At 48.3% G+C, this 17824-nt stretch overlaps 1 long non-coding RNA gene across 1 annotated transcript; it reads left to right on the top strand.

Annotated features, from left to right (window-relative positions):
• The first annotated feature begins 7 nt into the window (after nt 1–7).
• LOC125151889 (uncharacterized) lies at nt 8–11359 on the top strand. The gene is made up of 3 exons (XR_007146976.1): nt 8–191; nt 4954–5067; nt 10415–11359. It is a non-coding gene; the product is annotated as an uncharacterized LOC125151889 (long non-coding RNA).
• Nucleotides 11360–17824: the final 6465 nt, after the last annotated feature.

Raw genomic sequence — 17824 nt, 5'->3', positions numbered from 1 at the left:
GCCCCGGCCCGTCCGGATTGCCCCCAGCCCTCTGGGCTGGTAGTGGGGGAGGGGCGTCCCGCCAACCTCAGGCATTGGGGCCTCTGAGACGCTCCCAACCGACCCAGGGTGGTCAGGCTCGAGAATTGGCCCTGCCACAACTGACCACCTATCGTTTGGCCCTCCGATTTCCCTGGAACGCAAATCGAGAGGTATTTCTAAGCCATGAAAACAATCAGAAAGCGTCCTCTAAATTGCTAAGGATGACTACCCTGTTGCGTGGCCCTTACACGGATGGGGAAACTGAGGCGAGGGCCGGAAGGGCGGGAAGCTGGCCGCTCTCCAAAGGCCTAACCCCCAGCAGGCGAGGACGTCCGGGAAACGCTTCAGGCCTGACCCCCATCCCCTCCCCCCGCCCTGAACTCCGGAATCCGTTGCCTCTCCTGGTGCCAGGAATAGCTCTGACCCGCTGGCGCTGGTCACTCGCTACTTGTGGCCCGCATTCTTTCAGGGGGTGAGGGAATAAGGAGCGGAGGTTACTGATGAGGTCCTCCTCCCTTCAAGGGGAGGGTCCTAAAGGTGCTCTCCCCCCAGGGCTTACCTATGGCCTCCTACCCCCAAGTCCCCAGACCTGACAGTCACTGGACCTGAATAATTACTGGATGGGTTGGGATGGGACTCATGGTGAGCTCTGCTCCCTTTCGCTACCAAACCGTAGTCAGGATATGTCCATTCCCTCCTGGGCCTGTGTCCAGGCTGGAATTCCAAGCCTACACTTTTGTCAGAGAGCACATTCTGAACACAGAACTGGCTGCTGCCTGCCGGGGGGTCCTCCCTGCATCCAGAAAAGTCTGGGTCTCCCCTGCTTTCTCCTCCTTAAGGAGTGTCTAGGAAAAATAAATCTCAGAGAGCTGAAAGGAAAGTCTCCTCTCTGAAATACACATACCTGTCTGATTTTTTTTAAGATTTTTTAAAAATAATATTTATTTCTGAGAGAGAGAGGGAGAACAGGGCAGGGGCAGAGAGAGAGAGAGGGAGACACAGAATCTGAAGCAGAGGGCATCTGGGTGGCTCAGTCAGTTAAGTGTCTGACTTCAGCTGAGGTCATGATCTGTGGTTTGTGAGTTCAAGCCTCACATTGAGCTCTATGCTGACAGCTCAGAGCCTGGAACCTGCTTCATTTCTCTCTCTCTCTCTCTCTCTCTCTCTCTCTCTCTCTGTCTCTCTTTTAAAAATAAACATTTAGGGGCGCCTGGGTGGCTCAGTCAGTTAAGCGTCCGACTTCGGCTCAGGTCATGATCTCACGTCTGTGGGTTCGAGCCCCGCGTCGGGCTCTGTGCTGACAGCTCAGAGCCTGGAGCCTGCTTCGGATTCTGTGTCTCCCTCTCTCTCTGACCCTCCCCCATTCATGCTCTGTCTCTCTCTGTCTCAAAAATAAATAAACATTAAGAGAAAATTAAAAAAAAATAAAATAAAATAAACATTTAAAAACATTAAATAAAAATAAAAATAAATAATAAATAAAAGAATCTGAAGCTGGCTCCAGGCTCTGAGCTGTCAGCACAGAGCCCTACCCAGGGCTGGAACCCACAAACCACAAGATCATGACCTGAGCCAAAGTTGGATGGTCAACCCACTGAGCCACCCAGGCGCCCCAAGTTTTTGTGTTTTTTTTAAGTAATCTCTGTATCCAAAGTGGGGCTCGAACTCACAACCCCAGGACCAAGAGTCTCATGTTCTACCAACTGTGCCAGCCAAGCGCCCCTGTGATTCTTTATACTTAAATGCATAAGCTCCAAACCTCATTCACATAGATTAGAAAAGGAACTAAAACCCAGGGAAAAAGCCCCAAAACCATCCTTTACATGTTAAAACTAAAAAATTAGTGGCCTCTCAAATCCAAATTTAAAATTCTGCTGCTTTGAAAAGGCTGACAATGTGGAAAGTTATTGGGTTTCTAAATAAAATACATTCTTTCGTTCACTCCTTCATTTTACCAAGTCTCCACACTCACCCCTCCAACATACACCAGGCACTGCTTTGTAGCCCTAGGTTCTGCTGGGTATTTTAGTGCCCACTGTATAGGTATATGTTATGTTTTTCCAAAGCAAAAGACAGCAGTGAGTGCTGACCTCCTGAGGCACCGCCCTCCTACCATCTGCACAGAAGCTGCTGGCCATTCTAGTCCTCACTGATCATCCATGGCTGCCAGAGTAACTCCACTTCTTCCCTTTTGGCCCTGATCTTCCTAAATGAAACACCAGGCCTTATTCTGGCCTCCGGAGTGCCAGTGCCCCATGCCTAAGCATCCCCCAGATTTCTGACCAAGGAAGGGACCTCAACCAATTGGTGCCAGAAGGTGGATTAAGACTTTCCTAGTCCTGGAAGGATGGCGCAACAACCAGAGTGTGCCTGAAGCCCTCACAACCAAATCCTTTCCAATCTTTGCCTCTCTAAGTTTGGGGTTCAGTTAGAGGCACTGACCCTAATGCTCTCCCCCTTCTGTAGCCCTTCAGTCCTGGCACATCTCACAGGTTTTCCTCCCTCTAGCCTCTAAACTCTGGGCCTCACCGCTAGCTTTCTTCATTTTTGTCTAGAGTTGGAGTGCTCCCCAACCCCCTGTTCCTTCAGGCTTTAAAAGGCAGGCGTCCTGGCTGGCCAGAGTTGACCAGCCTTTTGGGGCCTAACTAGCCCCAGCTAGAGCCCAATCAGCATCCCCTCACCCCCAAAGGCCATAAGAAAGTAAAGAGGGAAGTAGACAGCTATCTTCATGAGCCCCTAGGTTAAGTGGGGGCTGTAAAGTCAAAGCCTGTTACTCTCTGTAGTCCTGAGAGTCTCAAAGCCTTTCCCCTCCCAGGGAAAAGTGCATAACCCACCCTAGGGCTCAGCACAAGGTCCCCAGTGACTCACTCTTGGGCGCTATTCTGGAATCCCAGGAAGGCCTAGGCCACCCTAGGTCAGGCTTGGTGCTCGCAGCCAGTTTGAGGGCATGGCCAAAAGTGAGGCCCAGAGAACACCCAAGAACAGCTGTCCAAGAAGCCCATGTGGTATGGGCTGGGGTGGGGGGGGGGTGGGATTGATCAAGATGCTGAGAATGGGGCTCTTCAGACCTGACAGCTCAACTCTCCTGGTCCTTCAGCCTCCAGTGCTTCCTCCACTTAGACCCTAAGCCAGAGGCTCCAAAAAAATTATCTCATTAAGGTTTGTCTCTCCCACTGGAGTATGAGCCCTTGAGGCCAGAGACCAACCTGCTTGGCCCTACATTGCAACCATTACCTAACAGCCCGCACTTACTAGAGACTCAATTTCTGGTTGGGAAGAAAATCCGGAGATGTTGCTTTCCTCACTTCATGTCTGGTAGTCATCACCAAGGGTCCAAACCCTGTGTAAAGCCCAAGGAAGATGTCCCAGTGTTTACCTGGGGCCAATGTGATCTTACCTAAAGCCTTGATTCTAGCTCAGACAAAACCCAATAGACACCAACACGGACCAAACTTTCTTTTGGTCCTAGGATTCCAGGACTTTTACTCTGGCTTGTTGCCAAGGAACTGAAGGCTAAGGGCTGGTGCCCAGCTTCAGACTCTTCCAGAGGGAGGGAGGCTCCTGCTCCTGATACTCCCCCAGACCCAGTGAAGAGGGGCAAGGGGCAGAGCTGGCTGAGGATGGAGGCTCCTGACCCAAATGCCCAAGCAGGGCCAGCCAAGTCAGGGCAAGGGAGGGATCCCTTTTGTCTGGATTTAACAGAAGGCAGATTGTCTAGCAGCTCTGGAAGAAAGAAAGGGCTGATAAGTTCATCCGGGAGAAAGTGCCAGTAGGAGTGTTTGCCGGCCACCACCAGCCTTCCCAGGAGCCAGTTCCTCTCTTGCAGGGCCCTTCACTCCAGCACTTCCACCAGACCCTTTTATACCTGACTGGCACAGGGACTTCCTCCAGTCATCCAGGTGGCAGCTTCCACACCTGGCCTTCCACAAATAAACATCCTATGGGGACACAAACCCCACAGCAAGAATGTGTATTGAGTGAATGAATAAAATCGCCTCTTCCTCCTGGGTGGACACACATGTCTCAGCTACATCCCACTCCCTGCTGGCTCTGAAATAAGACAATCCTCCAAGGCTGACTTTGGGCAACAGTTCCCAAAACACTGGGCTTATGGCCTTGAACACTGGGCTAACACCAGATTAGGTCCGGTCTGGCTAGGCAGCCAGTGGAAGCAAGCAAACTGAAGGTCTTATTTGTTAATTCTCTTCAGTCACTGATCAGCTAGCCCCCAGTTGTTGGGGAAGCTACCGATAAGATACTGTTCTGGTTCAGCCAGGTTGACATTCCCTTCTCTGCTCTCAGCCATGTGTCCATATCTGGCTCAGGGCTCTGCCACTGGCTCCCCCAGGACAGGAACACCTCTTCACTCAGAGCTGGCCTAAGATCTGGGCCTGTTTCTCTCATCAGCCTGGGCTCCCCTTAGTGGCCCCTATTCAAGAGACATTAATGGGCTACCCAACATCACTGATTCTCATTCTGGTATTATGGCTGTTAGGTATGCCCTTGAAACACTGGAAAGTGTTGGACCCAAGTAGACAGTCTTTGCTTTAGGCTGAGTTCTGACAGAGACAGCCAGGGCCTCTAGGAGCCCCAACTGTGGTCTGGGGAATCCCCAACATTTCTGGAAAGAATGAGAAGGATTCCTGTGGCCAATTTGAGGGAAGCTAATAAAAGGATAAAGAGTGAACATTAGCTCCTCAGCCAAACTTCGCATTATGTCCATATGAAGCATAAGTTCTTGCTGGGCCCCAGAGCTAAGTTCACTGTGTGATCTTATATAAGTCACTTGCCTTTTCTGAGCCTTTTGGTCATCCCATCATCAAGTGACCCCATGTGTGGACTTTAGACCTGCTTGCTCACTGAAAGTGACAGAAGATCCCTTTATGTGGCTGAGTCAGGGCCAAGATAAAACACCCATCCATGTGTTGTCAGTCCACAGATATTTATGGAGTCTATTGTATGCTGAGAACACAACCAGGGTTGAGAGGAACAAGCACTGCTGTTGTGGAGCCCAAACTCTAGTGTAACAGGATGAAGATTAAATTAGTAAGTAAATGAAAATATAATAATCAGGGGATGGGAATGCCAGGATGGGCCAGAGTCTGCTCTGTGGTCCAGCGCACCAGGGAAGTGAATCCTGCAGGAGGTGGAAGAGGGAGCCCTAGAAAACCCTAGGGAATGGCCATGGTAAAGGCAGAGGAAGAAGTGGCCAGGCAGGTCTGAGAACCTTGGAGGTAGCCATGGTCTGAGCAGTGAATGGAACAGTGAACAAAGGACAAAGAACAAGTGGTGGGAGGGTAGGCGCCAGAGCTGGATTTAACCAGGTTGGGCTTTGCCAGGAGTATAGGATCCCAGGAGCAAGGGACATGGAAGCTGAAGGGTGGGAGCAAGAAGGAGGGGAGCGGGGATGGTGCCCTCAGGCCTCCTGGAAGGAATGTGGCAGGGTGAGGAATGGGGGGGCAATGGCTTGGCCCCAGCCCCCAGAGCCCCGCCTGTCCCTGGAAGGTGGGGAAAGAGAGGTGAGGGAGCAGGCAGGGGTAGGGGCAGAAAAGGGGACTTGTGGGGGAGGGGCACCAGGCGCCACAGAAGTCAAGTCTGAACAAGCATTAGAGAGAACATTTCTCACTTTCCCTGCCTCCACCTTCTCGGGGAATGCAGAGAGGTGGCACTCCTCCTTCCAGCTTCAGAGAAGGAGGAGGGGGAGGGAACAATGTCCACTCCCTTTGGTTTGGGCAGTTCCTGGTACATGCTGCAGGTCAGAGCTTTAGAGAGACCCTGCAGAGCCCCCCTGCAGAACAGAGCCTACTACCAACTCCTGGTTGGAGGGAAGTCCATGGGCTGGGCCAAGGTGGAGGTGGGAGAGAGTAGAAGAGGGGATGAGGGTGAGCAGGAAGTGAGGAGTATAGGGGGAAGGTCCCGCCACACAGGACAGGTTCCAGGGCAGTTTCCCACCCAACTCCCCTGGGATGCTGCCAGACACAGGTACAAAGAAGGCACTGGGGACTGGTAGGGTATCATCTGGCAGGCAAGGGAGGCCCTGGTCAGCTGTCCCATCCATCTCCCTCCTGCTCTCTGCTCAAGGCCAGTGCCTTCAAAGGTCCATCTCTGCTGTTGCCATTTACCCAAACTGGACTGAGGTCCTGGCTGGGGTCACCCATGAATGCGCAGGAGAGGGTCTATGTCCATCAGCAGGGATCAGTAGGCTGTCCTGACAAGGGACCCCAGAGACCAGGAAGGCCTGCAGTGGGAAGCACTGGAGGCTGGGCTCAGCATGGGCCCTTGAGGTAAGAGATACCCCAGCTTAAAGTCAGAGCTCTGGGTATGGGCATGGCTTGTTGCAAGCATGGTGATGGCTCTCTGCAGAGGCATTGACATGTCCCATATAAAGACCCATTCATGACAGGTGGAGAGTTTCCTCAGAGGTGAAAAGAAACATTCATTAAAAAAAAAAAGAAAGAAAACATTTCATCTGTCTCCCCCATCCCATCTCCATGCCCCCAGGCACATAAGTGATTATGGCAGCTGGTATAATACAAAGGTGAGGACTTGAGGGTAGAGGGAAGGCTGCTCTGGACAGGGATATCCTGGGCCTCAGAGCCAGGGCCCAGCAGCTGCTCATGCCATGTTGGAGGGGCCCCAAAAAGAAGGCTGGCCTCAGCTGACCCCCTACCCTCCTTCTGCCTGAAACTTCCTGGTACTCTGCTGCCTGGGACCCTTGGTAATTAGTTCAATGTCAGTGGCCCTGGTGTTGAGGTGGGCCAAAAAGGGGGCCTCTTTACAGGCCTCTTTACTGCACCCACAAACACTGGGACCAATCCCACCCCCCAGTGAGTCCCCTCAGCTCACAGGAGGCAGGTAACTTCAGGCCTCCTTACTTTTAAGGTGCGTGGGTACTAGTGGGCAGCCCAGAGTTGAGACCCTGAGGGCTGGGTGTACCCAGGCAGGGGCACTGGGGCCTGCCTCTGACTGGCCACTTGGGCAAACCCCTTTCCCTCTCCAGACCTTTTCCCTTTCTGATCCTTGTGAACCAAAGTTTAACAAAAGGCCCATGGTTGTTTCCTTTCCTTCCTAGAAGGGCCCAGGATATGGGTGCATATGAGGAGCTGAGGTGGGGAGGAGAGGGAAAAAGCAACCCAGGGACTAGTGTGGGCTAGGGTTCCAGAGGGGTCCTGAGGAAGGCAATGCAACCTAGGAGGATGGTCTTGGGGGAAACCTATAGAAGGGGTAGGAGAGCACTTGGCTCCCTCCCTAGCTCCCGTCCCTAACCCAGCATTTCCTTCCCTGTAGATTTCCAGTCTCATCTGAATGCAAAGGAGCAAGCAGATGCTCCCTTCCCCCAATCCCATCCCCATCCCCCATCTCTTCACTGGCTGCCATTCTCCATTCCCATGGCCCAGAAACCAGGGAGCTTCTTCACCTGCTGCTGCCCTGGCTCCCTCCCTCTTCTGGGCCTGCAGCTGTTCCCTGACAGCTGGACTACTGCAAGGCACTGCCACAGTCTGAATTGCCAGGATCACCTCCTCCTCCCCTGTCTTGATGGCCCTGCAGGCCCACCCACAGCCCTGTCTTTCAGATGTCAGTGACCTCTAGTCCTAGAGATCCACCACAGCTGTGGGCCACCTGCACCTTTGCAAGAAGCAACAGCTGCCATTTCTCCCAGGCTCCTCCAGAGCCAAGATCCCCTGGCCTCCTGTCAGCCTGAGGGTGAGGCGCCAGCACCTATCCCACACGTCCCCTTTGTCTTCTTGGGCCTTGGTCTTCCCATAGAACAATGGGAGGGGGCTGCAGGGAGGAAGGGCTGTGGGACTTTGTCCTCTGCTAGAGGCTGCTTTCAGCACCACCTGTTAACCCAGTCCTCATGTTGGAGCAGCCAGAGCAAATCTCAAAACCCAAATCTACCTGTCCTACTCAGGGCTCTCTGCCTGACTTTCTGCTGCTGGAGGATAGGGACTCCTCACTACCCTCTCACCTGCCCAGCTTTTGGCCCCTCCCCGTCAAAACTTTACCCACCCCCCCACCTCTCCACCCTACATCCTCCCCATATATCCCATCTCCACTTTCATTTCTCTTAATACCTACCCCCCCATGTTTTTTTGTTACTCCAGGTTTGTTTGTTCGTTTGTTTGTTTGTTTGTTTGTTTAGTAGACTCTAGACCCAATGTGGGGCTTGAACTCAAGACCCACCTTGAGATCAAGAGTCACATGCTCTATCTACTGAGCCAGTCAGGCAGGCACCCCTACCCCAGTTTATTCTTTGCACATGACTCAGGTCACGTGGAGCCTCTTTCAGTTGCTACAAACATGCCAGGCATCTGTCAGCTCCTCTCAAGCCCTCCTACGTGCACCACTTCTGCCCACAGCATTCTTTTCCCACTTGGCCTACCTCATTCCTGCTCATCCCCTGTCTCAGTGTCTAGCCTGGACAAGTGTCCTTGCTCTGGATACCTGCTGAGCCCACCATATTATTATATCAGATTTAAAGTTTATCACTAGCAGGGGTGCCTGGGTGGCTCAGCCCATTAAACATCCAATTCCTGGGCTCCTGAGGGGCTCTGTCAGTTAGGCATCTGACTCTTGGTTTCAGCTCAGGTCATGATCTCACAACTCACGAATTCAAGCCCACATAGGGCTCTTGATGACAGCGCAGAGCCTACTTGCCATTCTCTGCCTCCCTCTCTCTCTCTCCCTTCTGGTGCTCTCTCTCTCTGTGTCTCTCTCAAAAATAAAAATAAATAAACTTCTAAAAGCATCCAACTCCTGATCTCAACTTAGGTCTTTTTTTTTTTTTTTTTGTCACTCTTTTATTTCTTTATCTTTTTAAAAAAAATTTTTTTAACGTTTATTCATATTTGAGAGACAGAAGAGACAGAGCATGGTGGGGAAGGGGCAGACAGGGGAAGACACAGAATCTGAAACAGGCTCTAGGCTCTGAGCTGTCAGCACAGAGCCCGACGCGGGGCTCGAACTCACAGACTGTGAGATCATGACCTGAGCTGAAGTCGGATGCTCAACCGACTGAGCCACCCAGGCGCCCCTTTTTATCTTAATTTTACAGAGAGTGAGCATGTGTGAGCACTGGTCTTAATCTCAGGGTCATGAGTTTGGGCCCTGCGTTGGGCCCCATGTTGGGCCCCACATTGGGCATGAAGCCTGCTTAAAAGAATAAAATTTTTAAAAAATAAAGTTTATCCCTAGCACAGACTGGACAATCTGTGTCTGTCTACTCCCTCCCTCCATCATGGGAACTTCTATCATTTGAGACATGGCCAGGCACTTAGAACGTACCTAATAAAATTGGAATGAATGGACATTTGATTAAAAATGAGGCCTCCTGGAGCTTTCTGCAGAGACCTCCCAGAGAATCCAATTGGCATTTTGGAGTCCAAACTCCAGAGCCAGTATAACTTCAGGATTCCCAGCTACCTGCAGAATAAATTTAAGCCCCACTCTATACCACCCTGGGCAATAGGGACCTGCCTCATCCCCTTTCCTCAACTCCCTGCAGAGTACCACCTGTGAGGGCCCCTCTTCCTCCACCTACCCAAGTCCTGCTTATCCTACTCAAGAACAACACCCACAAGGCTTCCCAGCATCTGACTTCTCGTTGTCTCTATGAGACCCCAAGCTCCTAGAGGGTTAAGATGGACTTTGATAATAACATCTACCATCATTGAGCTCCGTCCTGCACCCCTGGACACACAAAATCTCTCTGTGCCTCCTAATAACCGTCCATGGCAGTTTTGGCCCCAGGTTGCAAATGAGGAAACGGAGGCCCAGGATTTAAGTCACTTACCAGAGGTTACACAGTAAGTGCCCAAGCTATGGATCTGTGTTTGCCTTTATAGCCTTCACTGTGCCTGGCCCAGGGATGAGGACTCCACTGATGTTTGCCGAATGAGTGAACAAATGGATACAGCTGTATCCAAACTTCAACTAGCTGGACCCATTTACCTCTGGAGCCCAGGACCCAGAGGACTTGGACTCAGGAGATGGGCCTACAGATTTGGGAGAAACATGGCCAGGCCCCTGTCTTCCTCCCTAGTGCACATGGCCAGTGGTCCCTTGGCCTCACCTTGGTGGGGTCTTGACACTGTTGAGCTATGAGAGTAAGGGGAGTGGGGGTGGTGAAGAGGTTGGAAGAAAAGTCAGAGGCCTCCAGATCAGCTAGCCCATTTCAAAGAGCAGTGAAAGGGCCTGGGGGCACAGTGATTGGACAGAGGTATTCTCAGGGTAGCCCAATTATAAATTTCTGCAGGATTATCGGGTTATGCAGCTCTGGCATTTAAACTCACTTGAGTCCTTGATTGTAAAAGGGTAAGGACCTGGGTGGAGGGCAGGGAAGTAACCAAGTCAACTCACAAAGCCCTTTACTGAGCATCTACTCTGTCCCCAGAAATGCAATAGAAGACCAAAGGCAGAAAAGTTAGAAGTCACAGCCGGGACAACTAAGAAGTGTGTATTCCCACTCCTTAGTGGGGAAAGCTGCATGCAGGAAACAAGGTGCATGGAGGGGAGTCAAGCAACCTGCCTGGTCTGAGAAGGCCACCTGGAGCAGGGGTCACTGCAGCTGACTCTTTGGGGAAGGGAGCAGCTGAGTTTCCTGCTGGCTTGGTAAATTCCCGGGAGGGGTTCAACAGTGGCAGAGCCTGTCTAGGCCTGGCCAGATGGACAAGAATGGGGCAAAGGTGACTGCCCAAGCAGGCCCTGACCAGGCATCCTAGACTTTGCTGGAACTTGCCTGGCTCTGAGCAGAATGCTCTGGAATGGGGGTCAAGTAGGGGGAGCTCAGGGAAGGAGATAGGGGAACTAACAAGATAGGCAGCTGGGCAGCCTCCTGCTGGACCTGCATTGCCCAACACTGGAGTCATCTGTCCCAGATTCCTTTCATAATGGGATAAAATGTACCCACAGTGAGGCCTGAAGTGGGGCCTGGTAGAGACCAGTGACTTCAGTGGCAGGACAGTTGGGTCCCAGGAAAGCCAGAGAAGCATACACATTCCTTGGCTTCCTGTCCCCAGCAGCTGCAGGAAGCTGCTCCAAGCTCCCAGCTGTGCCCAGCAACCCCTAAGGACAGGAAAAAGTCTTGTATCTTGCCATCCCTCTGATTGGACACAGAGAGAGTCCTGGATGGGGTGACTGAGTACTCAACGGCAGGCCCCAAGGGAGGAGGTGGGGCTGCATGTCAACATTTGGGGAGGCAGCTCAGGTCTTGTATGGGACAGAGCCTGTGGCAAAGGTCCCCAACCTTCCTTAATTTCATAATCTGAAAAGGCTATTAACACTTTTCCCAGACAATCACTCCCTACACACACACAATCTTGCCTATAATTTAAAAGGATTCTGGGATGCCTGGGTGGCTCTGTTGGTTGAATCTCCAACTCTTGATTTAGGCTCAGGTCATGATCCCAAGGTCACGAGATCTAGCCCAGTGTGGGGCTTCACACTGGACAAGGAGCCTGCTTGGGATTTTCTCTCTGCCTCTGCCCCTCTCATCTACTAACACATTCTCTCTCTTCAAAAATATAGATAGATGATAGATAGATAGATGATAGATAAATAGATAGATAGATAGATAGATCCTAATCAGGCTTGGAGCTTCTGGAGTGTGCTTAATTAAGGTCAGTGAAATTCCAGTCTGTTTCTGCCTCTGCTGGCTGTGAGTCATGGGTCATCTCCAGGCCATCTTGACTTGCACTGCCCTCTAGAGCCTGAGAACTTGGACTAGGGGAGCTTCTAGGGGCCCATCTGCTCTGCCATCTCCTTGGAGCTATTTCAAGTCATCCTACTGGAGACTATAAAAGAAAGAACATCTTTAAACCCAGCTGAGAATCTAAACCTGCACTCACCAGAGCTGGGCTGTCCCACTCACACTAGGCTTCCTCAGCTCCCCAACAGTATCTATTATCAGCCTACCTTCCTCCCACCCAGATGAGTCTGGCAGTCAATACATGGGCCTCTGGGAGCTTTTGAGGCCTCTCAATCACACATACGCTTATCAACACACCTTCTGTTTTTCTTTTCATTTATTGGTTCTAACAGTCATTTGACACATTTACTTAGCACTTGCTACATATCAGGCCTTGGGCTAAGTGTAGCATAAGTCCAAATCATGCCCATTGTTCTGGGTCCTGCCCGAGTCTCATGCCCTCCCAACCTTTGACTGCCCACCCAGCATAGCCCTCCCAATTGGTTCATCTTAAAACTAAATCCTTCTTCCAATAATTTGGAGCTTTTTGGTAAGCTGCCCAGTGTAGCCACCTCTAAGCAGAGCCTGCCCTTGTTAATCATTTCTTGTTACCTCCTGCTGTCAACCAGCAACTTTGGATGCATAGTAGGCAGGAAGGGAGGGAAACAACTTCTGTCTGCCCTAGGATCTGGGAGACCTTTAATAAAGTGCCCTGGCTGAATCCTGGAGAGAGTATGCTGGATGTGTTTCTTGCCATTTTGTTCAGAGTACTTACCACTACTAGACATTATATGTAAACTAATTGATTTGTCTTATCTCCTCTACTAGAATAAAAACTCCATGAGAACAGAGCCTTTGTTCACTGTGGTATGTCTATTTTAAAGATTCATTAAATTAAAAAAAAATCATAAGGTTGAGACCAGATTGTATACACAATGTGGTATCCTTCTGCCAGAATTGAACCCTGGTATGGCGACTCACTTGCTGTGTGGTCTTGGGCAAATCATTCACCTTCCCACTCAGCTTTCTTACCTGTAATACGAGAGTAATGACTTCTACCTTGAAGAGAAGTGGATTGAGTGAAGAATACAAGCATCAAGAGAACAGTGTCTGGCACATAGTAAATGCTAGATAAGTGCTAGTGGTTATCACTGTTAGTATTCTTTTTTTTTTTTAACTTTTAAAAATGTATTTATTTATTTTGAGAGAGAAAGAGACCACAAATCTCAACCAACTGAGCCACCCAGGTGCCCTATTGTTACCATTCTTATCCTGCTTTGTTCATTCAGTGTTGCCAGGAACATTCCCCACCTGGATCAGAAACTTGATTACTATTGGAGACCCACTATGCCATTGGACTGAGGTGCCATTCATTCAATACAAGTTTATACCTACTTACTCTTTCTGGATCCCCAAACATTACAAGCAAAAGCAACTTGTGTATGTGAGAAAGAGAAAGTAGATGTGTGTGTGTGTGTGTGTGTGTGTGTGTGTGTGTGTGTGTGTACGCATGCAGGTGCACACATATACACGGCACAATCTTGGAGGAGGTTGGCTTTCAGCAGGTTCTCAAAAGGCCTAAATCAAACAGAAGTTTAGAAGGATGGGGCAGAGAGTTGGCTTGTAAGAGACTCTTTCAGGCAGCTATTTCCAGAGTTCAGGTGTGGACCATGCAATGAGAAAACTGTCATAGTCTCCTTGTTTCTGATTATTGATGAGATTCTTAATACAATAGTTACCTTGGTAATGCTAAGACATAATGTCTGGAAAAGACCTTTGGCAAATTGAAGGTCCAAAGCTCAGGTGAAGAATACCATTCTGGACATCCAGAGCCCACCTCCAGCCTATGCCACCCACACCAGCCTTGAGTACAGAAGCCTGATTCTAATGGGGTGACTCTCCATTTCCCCAGTAGGTGGCGCTGCTGTCCTATGTCTAAGGATTGCCAGGGGCGCCTGGGTGGCTCAGTTGGTTAAGCATACACTCTTGGTTTTGGCTCAGGTCATGATCTCCCACTTTGTGGGTTGGAGCCCCGCATAGGGCTCTGTGTTGACTGCGCGGAGCCTGTTTGGGATGCTCTCTCGCTCCCTATCTCTGCACCTCCCCTGCTCGTTCTCTTTCTCAAAATAAAAAAATAAATAAATATTTTTAAAAAAAGAAAGTAAAAGGATGGAAAAATATACTCCATGTAAACAGTAACCAAAAGCTGGGTGGCTATATTATTGTAAGACAAAATAGACTTAAGTCAAAACAAGTTACAAGAGACAAAGTGTGTGTATATATATATATATATATATGTACATATACATATATTTGTGTGTGTATATATGTGTGTGTGTGTATATATATATATATATATATTTTTTTTTTTTTTAAACTTATTTAAGTAATCTCTGCACCCAACATAGGGTTCAAACTCATGACCCCAAGATCGAGAGTCCTATACTCTTCTGGGGCACTTGGTTGGCTCAGTCAGTTGAGCATCCGACTTTGACTCAGGTCATGATCTCACAGTTCATGAGTTCAAGCCCCACATGGGGCTCTGTGCTAATAGCTTGGAGCTTGGAGCCTGCTTCAGATTCTGTGTCTCCCTCTCTCTCTCTCTGCCCCTCCCCTGCTTATGCTCTGTCTCTCTCTCGCAAAAATAAATAAATATTAAAAAATTTAAAAAAAAAAGAGTCCTACACTCTTCTCACTGAACTAGCTAGGTTCCCCAAAGAAAGAAATATATTGATAAAAGGTACAATACAGAAAGAACATACAATAATTATAAACATACACGCATCCAACAGGGCCCCAAAATACATGAAACAAAAATTGACAGAATTGAGAGGGGAAATAGATAGTTCTACAGTAATAGCTAGAAACTCAATACTTCGCTTTCAAAAATGGCTACAGCAACCAGACAGAAGATCAATAAGAAGATAGAAGACTTAAACAATGCTGTAGACGAAAGTTGACCTAACAGATACTACATGTACTCCAACAACAACAGCAGAATACACATTCTTGTCAAGTGCACATGGGACATTCTGCAGGATAGACCAACCATGTCTTGGTCACAAAACATATCCTAAGAAATTTTATTTTTCTTTTTAAAAAATGTTTATTCTTGAGAGAGAGAGTGAGAAAGAGAGCACAGCATGGGAGGAGCAGAGAGAGGGGGACAGAGGATCTGAAGCAGGCTCTGTGCTGACAGCAGAGAGCTCAATGTGGGACTCAAACCCACAAACTGTGAGATCATGACCTGAGCTGAAGTTGGACGCTGAACCAACTGAACCACCCAGGTGCCCCAGTCCTACGAAATCTTATTTTATTATGTTTTTGTGTTTATTTATTTTGAGAGAAAGCACAAGCAGGGGAGGGGCAGAGAGAGAGAGAGAAGGATACAGAGGATCCAAAGCAGGCTCTGCACCAACAGCAGAGAGCCTGATGTGGGGCTCACTCAAACTCATGAACTGTGAGATCATGACCTGAGCCAAAGTCAGACACTTAACCGACAGAGCCACTCAGGCGCTCCACAAAGAACATTTTCTGATTACAATGGAATGAAACTAGAAATGAATAGGAGAAATAAAACTAAAAAAAAAAAAATCACAAATATATGGGGGTTTCTGGGTGGTTCAGTCATTTGGGCCTCCAACTCCTGATTTTGGCTCAGGTCATGACCTCATTTCATGAGATTGAGCCTTGCATCGGGCTCTGTGCTGACAGTGTGGAGCCTGCTTGGGATTCTCTCTCTCCCTCTCTTTCTGCCCCTCCCCTGCTTGTGCACACATTCATGCTCTCTCTCTCAAAATAATAAACATTTAAAAACACAAAACAAAACACTCAGTGATAGTTAAGGGTGCCTGGCTGGCTCAGTCATAGAGCATATGACACTTGATCTCAGGATTGTAAACCCAAGCCCCACATTGGCTGTAGAGATTGCTTAAAAATAAAATCTTAACAACAACAACAACAACAAAAACATACTCTGTGATGGTTAATTTTTTGTGTCGATTATACTATATCATGAAGTATCTAGACATTTAGCCAAACATTATTCAGCTGTGGGTGTGTTTGTCAGGGTGAGGTTAACATTTGAATAGACTGAGTAAAGCATATTTCTCTCCCTAATATGGGTGGGTCTCATCCTAACCATTGAAAACCTGAAAAGAACAAAAAAAATTTAGTAAGAGGAAACTCCTCCTGCCTGATTGCTTGAGGTGAAACATTGGTATTTTCCAGCCTTTGGACCTGGACCAGGACTGAAATATCAGCTCTTCTTGGGTCTCAAGCACGCTAGCTTTTGGACAGGAACTTATACAATCAACTCTCTTGGTTCTTAGACCTTCAGACTTGAACTAGAACTTCACATTGATTCTCTTGGGTTTCCAGCTTGCCAACTGCAGATCTTGGGAAGTTCTCTGCCTCCATAATTGCATGAGCCAATTATTTTAAGTTTATTTATTTTTTTTTTAATTTTTTTTTAACATTTATTTATTTTTGAGACAGAGAGAGACAGAGCATGAACGGGGGAGGGGCAGAGAGAGAGGGAGACACAGAATGGGAAGCAGGCTCCAGGCTCTGAGCTGTCAGCCCAGAGCCCGACGCAGGGCTCGAACTCATGGACCGCGAGATCATGACCTGAGTTGAAGTCAGATGCTTAACCGACTGAGCCACCCAGGTGCCCCTATTTATTTATTTTAAAGAGAGAAAGAGAAAGTGAGCAGGGGAAGGGCAGGGAGAGAGGGAGAGAGAATGCTGAGCAGGCTCCCTGCTGTTAGCACAGAGCCCAATGCAGGGCTCAGTCCCACAAACCATGAGATCCTGACCCTGAGCCAAATCAAGAGTCGGATGTAACCTACTGAGCTGCCCAGGTCCCCTCCCTTTCTTTTGAGTTTATTTTTTTAAAGAATCTCAAGCAGGCTCCATGCTGTCAATACAAAGCTCAATGTGGGGCTGATCTTGCCAACTGTGAGATCTGGACCTAAGCTGAAATCAAGAATTGGATGCTTAACTAAGTCACTGTTAGAAATAAGTCCATCGACCAAAAGAAGGACAAAGGAAGTTCAAAGGAAGGACAGGGACTCAGAGGCTCACAGAGCACAGGGAAGCAAGTCTTTAATCAACATTCTTGCAAGAGCAGGTGTCTGATGGATATGCACATTTGGGGCAATTACAGTGGACAGTTTATCTCCTAGCATGCAAGTCCCTCCTCTGGTTCCTCATTGGCTGAGTATTACAGAGGTAATAGTCTTACCCAGAGATCACCTATGCCCACATAAGGCAAAAAGTAGTCTGATTGGAACAAATGTACATTCCCTGAGGTGACCCAGAGACCTTCAGTCTCTGTCTCTCTGTTCTTTAGTGCATGCTCATTGCAAAGCCCATGAACATAAGCCTGTGAAATGGAGGGGAAGAAGAACCAGGAAGTGAAGTGTCTAAGGGTTTGGGATTCCATTGTTGAGGGGGAGGTTTGTACATATTTCCAATAGGTTGTAAATCTATTGCTAATTAGACAGTACAGCTTTTATTTGGTATTTCTGAAAATGAATCATCTCCCTTACTTCTCATAGTCACCCAGGAGCCCCTTGCATGAACCTTCTCTCTTTCTCTGCATCTGTGTATAATAAAACATGTTCAAAAAACAACAACAAAAAACAACAAAAACAAACAAACCAAAAAAAACCCCATGAGGTGCCTGGCTGGCTCAGTCAGTAGAACATGGGACTAGATCTGGGGGCTGTGAGTTCAAGCCCCATGTTGGGTGTAGAAATTACTTAAAATATTTAAAAACCAATAAACATTGTCAACATTTCTTGTTTTTAACTTTAAATTTTTTTATTATTTTTAAAGTTCTAATTACAGTGTAGTTTATACCCAGTGTTATATTCTACTTTCCTGAACACAGGGAATATTATAAGTTTTATATTTACATTTTTTTCCAGGTTCACAAAATTACACAAATTGAGTATCATATGATGAATTGATATTAGCTTCCCCAGGCATGGGAACTTAACAGATGAGATACAGTTTAATATCCACTTATGTTGCTTTTCATAGAAGGTGTTTTTTAGACCTTAACTTGAAGTGTAAGATCATCAAAGAAATGCCTCCATATGTGGCCAAAAT

This window comes from Prionailurus viverrinus, chromosome A2 (assembly GCF_022837055.1).
Source record: "Prionailurus viverrinus isolate Anna chromosome A2, UM_Priviv_1.0, whole genome shotgun sequence".
NCBI classification, from domain to species: Eukaryota; Metazoa; Chordata; class Mammalia; order Carnivora; family Felidae; genus Prionailurus; species Prionailurus viverrinus.
Note: the sequence above shows the minus strand (reverse complement) of the source record. Positions and strands in the feature narration are given on the sequence as shown.